Genomic DNA, 11946 nt, shown 5'->3' with positions numbered 1-11946 from the left:
ATCGCTGCATCTTTGTTAGTTCCTCTATAATCAGTTACCTTGGTTCCACAGCCATATATGATTCAGGTGACTTTCCAAATTCATGTGGATGCTTTGGTTCTTGAGCGGGACTCCAGGTGCACTTGGGAAGAGCAGTTATGGCCTGCCCACCCACTATACCCGGAAAGTCCAGATTCCATGCTTGTACGTATCACCTTTGCATCCCACTCATGTATTGTCCATGCCCTGACTTGTGTTCACTCACCATTAGTTGGAGAATAGGGCTTTGATCCAAGTCACTGTATCTAGCACAATTCAATCTGGCTTTCCCAACAACAAATCTGCAGGAGAGTGTCTCTTTCTCCGTACCCCCCTTTTCCTCTTTTGCACATGTGCTCTTCACAAAAGTTGTAATATACAAAGTGCCAGACCCGCCTGTAGGGGGAGATGTAAGGACTGGCCACGACATTCTCAATGCTATCATAGACGTGGTTGTGTCAATATTTCCTTTGCACAAAGCTTTTCAATATTTACTTAATTTTTTTATTTCTGGTAGACCCCTAAATTTTGTATAGAAATTCTAAACCACGAGATAGTTAAGTATATTTATTTAATCGTTCAACACATTTGTTACATGTGTAACCTTAGTTATTGTAGAAGAATAGTTGCTCTACTATGGGGCCGATTCCGATCCCGGTCGGAAAGCACTCCGACCAAGTCGGATCCGGAATGTAGTACGATGCACACGTATGCTGTCGGACTCGGTTCGGTCAGACTCCCATAGAAGTCAAAGGGAGTCAGTTGTACGACGCGTACATGCGCTCCCATTGACTGAATGGGTACGTCTTGAACAAGTGCGCCCCCTACAGTGGGTACGTGTCGGTGCCATCCGCACCATACATGCCTGTGTTGGGGAGACCCATAGGTCTCCCCCTGTGTGCGAGTCATACGGCTGCGGGTGTCGGGGGGTCCGACGCGGACCCCCGAAGTCCGACTCCGGGAGTTTTTGCGAGCCGGACACTCCGGCTCGCACAGGCGGTCCGACGCGTGCATCGTACTGACTCAGTCGTGAATCGCATCCATTGCACGCCACGGTTAGCTTACGACCGAGACGTACGGTGCGGTTCGGACCCGGAAACGACTCGGTCGGTGAATTTCATGTAGCTCGCATCGTACTGGCTCGCTCGTACAGCTGTACGAGTCGGCCGGAAAACACGCGTACGCCTCGTAGTTTTTCCATCCGGATCGCGTTCGGTGCCCCGTCCGACCCAGATCGGAATCGGCCCCTCTGAGTCTGGAAGGCCAACATTGTACTGAATTGTAGAGAAAGGAAAAATCTAGTCTTGGGCAGACCTTTAGGGAAAGTATTTAATAGCCTAGGTGTTGAAGAGAGCAGTCAATAGATACACTATTTCAGATCTTTGGAACTGATCCAGAGAATTGGTATAACGCCCTTTGCAGCCTAATGCTTCAGGGTAAGGTTGTCAGTGGAATGGAGTTTTCTGCATCCACCAGAGATTTTTAGTTTGTTCTTGGAGCAGTGGGGAGTTTCAATGCTTTGGAGATGATGCAACCAGGCCTGTGATGCAACAGCATTAAGAGAGAGCTATTTAAGAATGGGTAGTACTAAATAATATAGAAGAAAAATATAAAAGACAAACCTCAAAGTAGTATTTGAGCTATAAGGTCTTTAGGAGACCTCATCAGTGACAAAGTCAAGATAAACTGAAACTGGGCTGGGGTAGCTTCTCTTATCGTTGAGAGGTTACCTGGCCTGGCAGTTCAGGATAGACTGTTTCAATTGGAACAGGATCAAGGTTGATTTGCATGTGGTTGTTTCCTGTCTGAGATCGCATGATAGACAAAAGACACTAGACTGTATTGCGGCGGAATGTAATTAACACTGGCTGAATATATTTCAAACAATCAACCTATCATCAATATTCAACAGAGAGTGATGTGGTGACATATGAAATTTGACTGGGGCACCAGTGCAGTGCCCAGTGATCCCACAATCCCATGCTCATGTTACACTCTCACTACCCTAACCCTTCCATAGTTACTGGCATAACCCCTTCCCCTCTTTTATACCTCCTGACCAGCCACGTATTACCACTATATTACCCACTCACGTCTGTGTCTGATTACATTGGAGGTTGTAGCATGCACCTATTTCAATGGTAAAACATTTGGAACTTGCTAACTCTTTCTTTATAGCACCAGCAACAGGTCAGAAAATAACCAACATGCCTAGTGCCTCTCCATGTATATATTTAGTTCAAACCTACCCACGATCTAACAGAATGTTTTGCAGGATGGGGATTTCCCAGCTGATAGTGCAGACGAACAGATCGGGACTGGGGGCAGGGGTGTAGGAAAGTGGGGTTCGGTTGCAGTAACCCCAACCACACTTTTTGCCAATCAGGTTCCCAGCGCCTATGTTCTTTCCCTAAACTGTACCATTGTTTCCACAATTTGCACACCTCTGGCCCACATATAAGTCTCTTGTAAAAGGTACTAGTGGTATCAAGGACCTTGTGACCAGAGAGAGTGCCTCACGGCTGCAGCACGGATTGTGCCACCCTAAAGGACCCCACACCAAACACATACACACTACTATTGCAGGCTATGTGCTGTGGTGTAGCTTAACTAAAAGAGTCAACATGACGCACACTCCTGGGTCCCATGCCTACAGACCACTGCCAGTGGCATAGGTAAGTGACACCTATGGCAGGCCTTACAGTCCTAAGGCAGGGTGCACTATACCACAGGTGAGAGCATAGCTGCCTGAGCAGTATGCCCCTACAGTGCCTGAGTCCATTCTTGGACACTGTAAGTGCAGTGAAGCCATTTTGAGTACATGAGATGGGAGCTTGTCATCACAAACTTCACAGCTCCCTGTTGGCTTTACTGAAGACTGGGAAGTTTGGTATCAAACTTCTCAGCATAATAAATCCACCCTGATGCCAGTGATGGATTTCTTATGAAATGCACTCACGGGTCCCTGCCAGCCAGCCACCACCAGACAGGTTTATGACCACAGGGAGTGAGAGCCTTTGTAGTCTCAGAGGTCAGAAACAAAGCCTGCTCTGGGTGGGGGTGCTTCTCACTTCCCCCTAGCAGGAACAGCAACACTTGGTGGTGAGCCTTAAATGCTCTCACCTTGTTTTATGCTGATTTGGGCAACTCCAACTAGTGGAGATGCCCGCACCCCCCTGTCCTAACCCCACTTTTGGTGGCAGGACAGGCAGGAAAGTTAGTAAGTAGAGTAGGAGTGTCCACCTCACCCTGGCCCACCCCTAGCGTTGCCGGGAGCTGAGGTGAACCCCTCTCCTGAAAATTCTCTATCTTGCTTTGGAGATTTAGGCCAAAAGGGACAGGGATGTGTCCCTCTCCCCAAAGGGATGGGGCACCCAAAGGGTCTAGTCACCCTAAGGGACAGTAGCCATTGGTTATTGCCCCCAACCTTAGTAATGCACTTAAATGCAGTATTTTAGGGCTCCCATGAACCTTGTTCCTCAGATTTGATGATCTACGAAGAAGAAGGATCAAAGAACTGTGCAGCAATGGAGAAGATGATTACTGACTTGGCCCCAGCTCTACCGACCTGTCTCCTTCTCCAGCAACCCAGCTCCAAAAAACCGGTGTGGCCAACAGCCAGTTGCCTCCAAGAACCCTGCGGACCTGTGCTACCATCAACAACGACTCTTGTATTTGAATTTTTAAAAATTTATAGAGTGCACGTTCACTATGCAGTTTCTTGGCGCTGGAGGGATCCCTGGGCGGGGAAGGGCCCGGGAGGCTAGGGGGCTAGGGACTAAAAGCTTGCTGGAACAATAGGGTCTTAAGGGCCTTGCGGAACTCCATGTAGGAGGGGGAGAGTCGGATAGTGAGCGGGAGGGTGTTCCAGAAAGTGGGCGCGAGGACCGAGAATTTCTGGCCTCCCGATCTTTGTTTCTTGAAACGGGGAATGACAAGTAGGGATTTAGTGGATGAGCGTAGGTCTCTAGAAGGGCAGTAATTGGTGATAGCAGAGTTGATAAAAGCAGGAGCTGTGCCCGCCCGTGCTTGAAAAGTAAGGCAACCAAGTTTGAAAAGGGCCCGTTGTTTGATGGGAAGCCAATGGAGGGCAGTGAGGAGGGGAGAGGAGTGGTGAAATTTGGATAGGTCATATACCAGGCGGGCTGCCTGGTTCTGCACCAGTTGAAGGCGTTGAAGTGCATAGGCGGGAGCACCATTATAAATAATGTTTCCTGTGGACCCCGGTTCTGCCCAGCAGAGAAACCAACAGAAGGACTCCGGGTCCAGGCAGATCTGCAAAACTTACACCACTCTGCACCCGACACCCACGGCCCAAGTCCAGGTGGCTCACCGACCCAGTGAGGTCTCCCCAGCGATCCTAACCTGGGATCAAGTGTTGGAAGACTTCTCCTGACCTCCCCCTCAATGCCTGCAGTCTCAACCTGAATGGTACCCCCGACCGGAGCTGGTGAGAAAACACGATGCCTAAAGACACCCTTGCACCCGCAACCCCCAGGCCTTGGTGTGCCCAATCAACTGTGTCCCAGTATCCCCCCTCTGTACAACTTATCCCTCCAGTCAAAGGGTTCCTTCCGCTAACCTTTGGAACGGGACCTGCAGCTGTTTTCTCCTACCGAGAATCTCCATTGGTTTCAATGGGCCCCCAACACCTCCTTTGCACTCTGCACCCGGCTGCCCCTATGCTGCTGGTGGTGCAGTCTCAGTGCTCCTTGGTGGCCCCTCCAGTGCTTATCTTAAGCCCCAGGGCCTGTGTCCCTGACCCGCAGGTACTTACCTGTAACTAGTGCCTCTTCGAGGTGCCCCCAGCCTCCATAGGATAACATTGGGCCTAGTGACGTCTGCACCCAGCCGCCCCAGTGCTGCTGGTGGTGCAGTACCTACCTTGGCCCAACCCTTGACCAATGTTGACCAAAACCCCTGGAAACTGAAGCTCAAAAACCGCTTACGTACCTGTAACTTACTGACCTATCATTTTCCCATAGTTTTGCATTGGTCTCTCCCTGTATTGTACTAAGTGTGATCCAGCATGCAAAGTATCTCTATCTCAACTGAAAAACGTTTCATGCACCTGTAAAGTATTGTTTAATGCCATACAAACCTATTGGCAGTATTTTGAAAGTATTGCACAAAAGGCTACTTACCTGTAACGGAGTTCAACTTGGTTCCTAGAAATAAAAGTCACTAAAGCAATATTTTTCTACAACCATTGGGCTGGAGTCAGTCATTGAGCGTGTGTCCCTGCTTTGTACGAGTATGTACACCAAATGCATTCACACCACCCTCTGATAAGCCTAACTGCTTAGCCCAGCTACCACTAAATTGAGAGTAAGGTATTATTTACGTTAACCTCTGCCATACCTTTGGGGACTCCCTAGACTCTGTGCACACTGTACCTCTTTTTGGTATAGCATATACAGAGCAAGCTTCGTTCAAGGGGTATAGATTCAAGTATGGGGTCGGAGAGGATGTGGGTGCTGGGGCAAGGCTTACAGGGGTAGCAAGGAGAGCAAGGGGAGTGGATGAGCTGCGCCTGGGAATGGAAGTTAAGCGGGAAGTGATGGGATTTGGTACTTTTGGAGGTGCTCTATCATCTGGGCCAGACTTTATATTTCCGTTTCTGCGACAACGCTGTCAACTCCATTTGGTCTTCCCCTCATGAATTTGCTCAGCCACTTGTCTCTCTTCCAGGCCTCTTCATCATTTGGATACTTATTTTGGCCCATTGACATGAATGGATACTGTGACTAAAACCTCTGGATGCAGGCATCTCACACCAGACACAGGTTCACCAACTAGGAACAGGGGAAAGAAACAGACAGATAAATGAAAAATTACGTAAATATATTATGAGTGATGTGAGAGCAAAAACAAATGCAGGCAGGCAAAGGTAGCCATGGGTGGCCAAACAAGCATTTGCAATGCAATCGGTCTCGCCTTTGGGACCTTATATGTATTTAGCTATGCAGCACATTAGCCCGGGTTCTGAAAAATCTACTGTTCTTTAACATGGAGGGAAAATAAGCACCAAACTGCATGACACACCCAGTATGGAAACACATGGAGAGAAATATTGCTTTTCAGTGGGAAATGGTGTAGTCCAAAGCTCTGTTTTTAATATAAAAATCAGGGCTTTCGGTTGTCATATCACTGAAAATAAAAGATTTGAAAAATATATTGTCTAAGGGTGCTTCGTGGAAGACAATTTTTATGGACTGTAATCTAGAGAATGCTAAAGTGATTCTGGTATTTTACTGACCTCTGCTGGTCGTTTTCTATCAAGAAAGTTAAATAGAGGCAGTTGAACAGAAAAAAAAGTCCCTAAGCGGAAGCAGACAAGTCATAGGGTTGATCTCCAGAGCCCACAAAGTACATACACCTCTAAGTATATAATAAGTATATACTAAAGTATATACAAGAGGTCTCGAATGCTCGACCTAAAAATGACCTGGACATGGAATCAAGCCAGACCCAGACACACCTAGGGATACTGTATCTGAGCAAATGACAGGAAAATCAGAAGCAAAACACAATGAGCAGGAACTAGGGACATGGCAGAGTGCAGTTTTGTTGGTATAATAGGTAGGGTGAGGGTAGGAGAGCAAGAGGCATGACTGGATGGTAGGGTGTTGTCTGGAATGTTGAGGTGTGATTCTCCACAAACAAGCACTGCTGTTGGGCAGACTGCAAAGCTGTTATTCTTGGTGTGGCTTCTTAGTATAAACTACTCTTGAAGTAAGATGTTTTACGGTCTCATTCTTTGAAGTGTTCATGGGGAGCAAGAATTCACCCATGATATTTTACATTGCTATAGCCTCATCACCAACTTGACCAGGGCCACTCCAGCCAAACAACAATTTGCAATGCTTTCTAGGCACCAGCAGTAATTGTAAACTGCTAAATGTAGAAGAGTTCAGAACTGCTGCTGTTCTGTTTGCAATACCACTTAGTGAGCACATTGAAGAAGGATTCATGCATGAACATGTGTGTATGGTGCACACCGGGTGTGAATGTGTGCTCCTTCACAAGCATGGGGGAATGAAACAGGTCTTGTGCACCTGAGACTGTGGGGTGGGCACACGTGTTATGAAGCAACATCCATGTATTAAGAGGTGGTAAATGCACATGCCTGAGCCTTTAGTCTGCAAGAATACAACATGGAAGTATACTCCAGCAAGTATGATCATTCTCATCTCATTTTGTGCATGAATATTGAGGGAATGTACACGGAGAACAATATTGTAGGGATATAATCAACCAGAATTGACTGGTGGCCAAGAGTGAATTTCATTGGCTGAGATCAATTACAGCATTCTGTCATCACTTTTTTCTTGTTGCATTACACATCCTAAGTGTAGCAAGTACGCCCAGATGAGTGTCGGATGCTCCCTGAGCCACAAAACTCAAGCTATACTTCACCAATGAGACCAAAGTAGTTTGAAACTGGTCTGGGGTTGCTTGTGCATCCTTCTGGAATTGGTCTGGTCTGGCAATTCGGTTGTACTGTTCCTATTGAAGCAGGACCAGGTATGATTTTCATATGACCATTCTGGGATGTAGCCAGAGAAATTGCCAGTGGATGAGATTATTTGAAATATAGTTCTGGGAATGGGATGCACACCTTTTTATCCATTATTTCTTCGTTCTCTGATTTGTCCAAAATTAATCCTTTGTGCGTGCAGCTTGGTAAAGGTGTCTTGCCCAATTGACACCATGAGTAACAAATCTATGCAATGGGGCGTCATGCGCCCCAACCAAACGCACTGCGAAATGTGCCACATTGGCAATTATCAATTCCTCATAAATCACTCTTCTCTTGTTCCATTCATCCTGTTAATCCTCTTCTTTGTTTTCCAATCTTAACTTTCAGTCCCCACACAATGACCAGCGCCATTTTCCAGATTTCTTAATGTTCAGACTGTGCCCCTCCGGACCTCTTGTAAGAACATGACAAAAGCGAAGTTCATCACAGGCAGTGTTTATTGAAAAAACCCAATGCATTTCGGGCACTGAAGTGCCCTTCGTCAGGGGTCACTGTAAATAACAATAAAACAATCACTAATTAATATTAATCATACTTTAGAACTCATTGGCATTAATCATACTTTCACATCATGTTCGATTTAGTATTTTCCCTGTTGAGTGCTCGATACATCAAAGTGCATTTTACATTTCAGCGCGGTCATATTTACCAGCATTTGGCACCCCTATAATTATACAATCAACCTCCCATCTTTTAAGTAAAGTGATGTCCCAAGTGTTCTCTCCCTCCCTCTTCTCATGAACCACTCGTTTGTCTCTCCCTGTGGTCAGGCTGCGTGTTCCACATTGTTTCGATGAAGTGTTTTCCCGAATATCATCTCTCCCTCCCGCTCCTCGTAAACAGCTTGTTTGCTTCTCCCCACAGATAGGCTGCTTCCTCCACACTACCACCGCCTACAATCCCGCTCTTTCCCTTCACTAATCAAGAGAATTAATGATTTTTTGCAATGGAGACGATGTCGAGTGGTTTTAAAGCTTGGTGGCAGGTACGTGCATGCAATGAACTTGTTAATAAGTGCAAAGGGTCAATGTTAACCAGATGAACTAATGAAAGTGAATGTTGGACGTTAGTTTAAACCGTTATATATTCGGAAGGTCATCGTCGAAGTGATTAGTGAAGGGAAAGAGCGGGATTGTAGGCGGTGGTAGTGTGGAGGAAGCAGCCTATCTGTGGGGAGAAGCAAACAAGCTGTTTACGAGGAGCGGGAGGGAGAGATGATATTCGGGAAAACACTTCATCGAAACAATGTGGAACACGCAGCCTGACCACAGGGAGAGACAAACGAGTGGTTCATGAGAAGAGGGAGGGAGAGAACACTTGGGACATCACTTTACTTAAAAGATGGGAGGTTGATTGTATAATTATAGGGGTGCCAAATGCTGGTAAATATGACCGCGCTGAAATGTAAAATGCACTTTGATGTATCGAGCACTCAACAGGGAAAATACTAAATCGAACATGATGTGAAAGTATGATTAATGCCAATGAGTTCTAAAGTATGATTAATATTAATTAGTGATTGTTTTATTGTTATTTACAGTGACCCCTGACGAAGGGCACTTCAGTGCCCGAAATGCATTGGGTTTTTTCAATAAACACTGCCTGTGATGAACTTCGCTTTTGTCATGTTCTTACAAGAGGTCCGGAGGGGCACAGTCTGAACATTAAGAAATCTGGAAAATGGCGCTGGTCATTGTGTGGGGACTGAAAGTTAAGATTGGAAAACAAAGAAGAGGATTAACAGGATGAATGGAACAAGAGAAGAGTGATTTATGAGGAATTGATAATTGCCAATGTGGCACATTTCGCAGTGCGTTTGGTTGGGGCGCATGACGCCCCATTGCATAGATTTGTTACTCATGGTGTCAATTGGGCAAGACACCTTTACCAAGCTGCACGCACAAAGGATTAATTTTGGACAAATCAGAGAACGAAGAAATAATGGATAAAAAGGTGTGCATCCCATTCCCAGAACTGTTATTGTAATCATGATTGCCCAGCCCTGGGTTTGCACCCGCCTGGTTAAAATGGTTTAATACAGATGACAAAGAATCAGCCCACACTGTCGACGGAACATCTAGGTTCGTTTTTAGAGTCAGTGTTAATTTGTTTAGGCAAGGAACTTTGGAGAAATGTCACTGTCTGTGCAATATTTGTTCTTTTGGCGACGCATCATGAGATCGTGATTATACTGTTTAGCTCTGTTAATTTAACTGCATTATGGGTCATGTAGTGTTCACCACATAAAAGTAAGCATCTTGATCACGGGTTAAGATAATCAGCTGACCAATTGTGAGAGATTTAAAACCGAATAGGATTGTGGGAGAATTAATGATTTTTTGCAATGGAGACGATGTCGAGTGGTTTTAAAGCTTGGTGGCAGGTACGTGCATGCAATGAACTTGTTAATAAGTGCAAAGGGTCAATGTTAACCAGATGAACTAATGAAAGTGAATGTTGGACGTTAGTTTAAACCGTTATATATTCGGAAGGTCATCGTCGAAGTGATTAGTGAAGGGAAAGAGCGGGATTGTAGGCGGTGGTAGTGTGGAGGAAGCAGCCTATCTGTGGGGAGAAGCAAACAAGCTGTTTACGAAGAGCGGGAGGGAGAGATGATATTCGGGAAAACACTTCATCGAAACAATGTGGAACACGCAGCCTGACCACAGGGAGAGACAAACGAGTGATTCATGAGAAGAGGGAGGGAGAGAACACTTGGGACATCACTTTACTTAAAAGATGGGAGGTTGATTGTATAATTATAGGGGTGCCAAATGCTGGTAAATATGACCGCGCTGAAATGTAAAATGCACTTTGATGTATCGAGCACTCAACAGGGAAAATACTAAATCGAACATGATGTGAAAGTATGATTAATGCCAATGAGTTCTAAAGTATGATTAATATTAATTAGTGATTGTTTTATTGTTATTTACAGTGACCCCTGACGAAGGGCACTTCAGTGCCCGAAATGCATTGGGTTTTTTCAATAAACACTGCCTGTGATGAACTTCGCTTTTGTCATGTTCTTACAAGAGGTCCGGAGGGGCACAGTCTGAACATTAAGAAATCTGGAAAATGGCGCTGGTCATTGTGTGGGGACTGAAAGTTAAGATTGGAAAACAAAGAAGAGGATTAACAGGATGAATGGAACAAGAGAAGAGTGATTTATGAGGAATTGATAATTGCCAATGTGGCACATTTCGCAGTGCGTTTGGTTGGGGCGCATGACGCCCCATTGCATAGATTATTTGAAATATTCCATCCATCACTTAGTTCTTATTACCCTAGATGCCCCAAGTGTCACATGTATGCCCAGACGTGGGTCCCACACTCACTGGGTCACAGGGCTCAAATTAAACTTGTCTACCTCATTGACAAGACCTAAGTAGGTTTAAGTCAATCTGAGGTTGCTTGTGTTCCCATATGGAAGGGACCTGGTTTGGTGGTTTTGGCTGGAATGTTCGTATTGGACCAGAACCAAGATTGATTGTATATGATCAGTGTCTGCCCAGAGTGGCACAATGGGTAAGAAACAATGGACTGTGATGCAGCCTCAAGTGAATGCTAGCAAAGAGATTAATTTAAGCATTCCCCTTATTGCTTTGTTCTTGATGCAATAGACATCCTAAGTGTAACGAGTATACCCTGAAGTGAGTCGTGAGCTTACTGTGGCGCAGCATTCAAACTATACCTCACTGAGGAGACATTAAGTAGTTTGAGACTGGGGTTGCTTATTCTAGCAAATTAGATTGATTCAAGCATTCCATCTGGAGCAGCGTAATTTTGATCCCACCCTAAGAAACTGTAGGAGTGCATTATAATCATGCGTAGTCCGCACTCAAATATATTCTGTGTGATCAACGTTACCAAAAGAAGATGAGGTATTATATATTTAAAGTACTCCACTTGAAATCTAATGAGAATTACAAATTGAGTGCTTAGAAATGTGATTACTAAAGTTTTCTATGTAATACTTATAAATTAATATTCTAAGAGATCATCAAGCTTATAATGTGTCTCTTTGTGAAGCTAATGATATGATATGTATTTCCAGACTAATGTTTAGACACTTATGTATGTAACAAGAAATTTTATTCATATTTGAGTCTTTGAAATGATATTTTTCGTGATCCTTTGCATATATTCATTTGTTAATAAATTGCATTTGTTATGTGTTTAGTAATGTGCACCATTAAGTTGACTTGATTTTGCGGCCTTGAGTATACTTTCAGCACAATCTCACATTTAAGTCTAACACTTGATTCAGTGGCGTAGCAAGGTCAGGTGGTACCCGGTGTGGAAACTTTCTTGTCACCCCCGGCTTGACAAAATGGCAAAAATATGTGTTTAAAACATATATTTTTGCCATTTTGTCACCCCCC

General features: G+C 44.9%; 1 long non-coding RNA gene across 1 annotated transcript; it reads left to right on the top strand.

Annotated features, from left to right (window-relative positions):
* The first annotated feature begins 8461 nt into the window (after positions 1-8461).
* On the top strand, positions 8462-11741 carry LOC146812867 (uncharacterized). The gene is made up of 3 exons (XR_014966929.1): positions 8462-8546; positions 9102-9944; positions 10500-11741. It is a non-coding gene; the product is annotated as an uncharacterized LOC146812867 (long non-coding RNA).
* The last annotated feature ends 205 nt before the right edge of the window (positions 11742-11946 follow it).

This window comes from Triturus cristatus, chromosome 7 (assembly GCF_964204655.1).
Source record: "Triturus cristatus chromosome 7, aTriCri1.1, whole genome shotgun sequence".
Lineage (NCBI taxonomy): Eukaryota > Metazoa > Chordata > Amphibia > Caudata > Salamandridae > Triturus > Triturus cristatus.
Note: the sequence above shows the minus strand (reverse complement) of the source record. Positions and strands in the feature narration are given on the sequence as shown.